This window comes from Limulus polyphemus, unplaced genomic scaffold (assembly GCF_000517525.1).
Source record: "Limulus polyphemus unplaced genomic scaffold, Limulus_polyphemus-2.1.2 Scaffold2112, whole genome shotgun sequence".
NCBI lineage: Eukaryota > Metazoa > Arthropoda > Merostomata > Xiphosura > Limulidae > Limulus > Limulus polyphemus.
Window position 1 is genome coordinate 224,767 of NW_013667722.1, and position 719 is coordinate 225,485.

A 719-nucleotide genomic window follows, 5' to 3' on the forward strand; every position below is an offset into this window, starting at 1 on the left:
TATTCTCAGTAAGGTATTTGGAACAGTCTGTAGAACGAAACATGTGCTATAGAAATCAGATTATGTAAGGTTTTCCCATGATTGCCATCTTGGTTGAGGTATGGTTGTTGAGTAGTAGTGATCTACATTTCTTGTCCGTAGACATCAAGAAAAAGGACATTGATGTTTGTTGGTCAGGTGTGGTGTGAGTAGTAGATATCTATATCTATAAAAATCTGTCAGTAGACATATAGAAAAAGGACATTAATGTTTGTTGGTCATGTGTGGTGGAAGTGGCCTTTGATTCGGAGCAGACATCTTTCTACATGAAGGTGACATGGTGGACGCAACCCGGGTGTTAGGTTTCAGGTATAGCACGAGCATGCATCAACACTTGAGAATGTTGTCCAGACTGTGTACGTCAGCAAGGATTGGGGTGATCGTTAATAAAAGGAGAATGGATAAAGTCAGTTGTGAAACAGCACCACAAGTGACCTTTAGGGAATGCAAGTATTGTTCTGTTGTGGCCCGTGGACTTTCTTTGACCGGCGTGACATCATTACGAATACGCACATCGCTGTGAAGAGAATAAGAGGCCATATCTATTCCTAAGTTGCTAAATTGCCAGTTGTTCATTAAGTACAACGTATGTCGTGTACGCCTGAGTAAAGTTGTTCGGGATTCATGGTAAAAGTACCTTTAGCGACTGAACATGCTGCCTGAAATACTGAAGTTGCTAA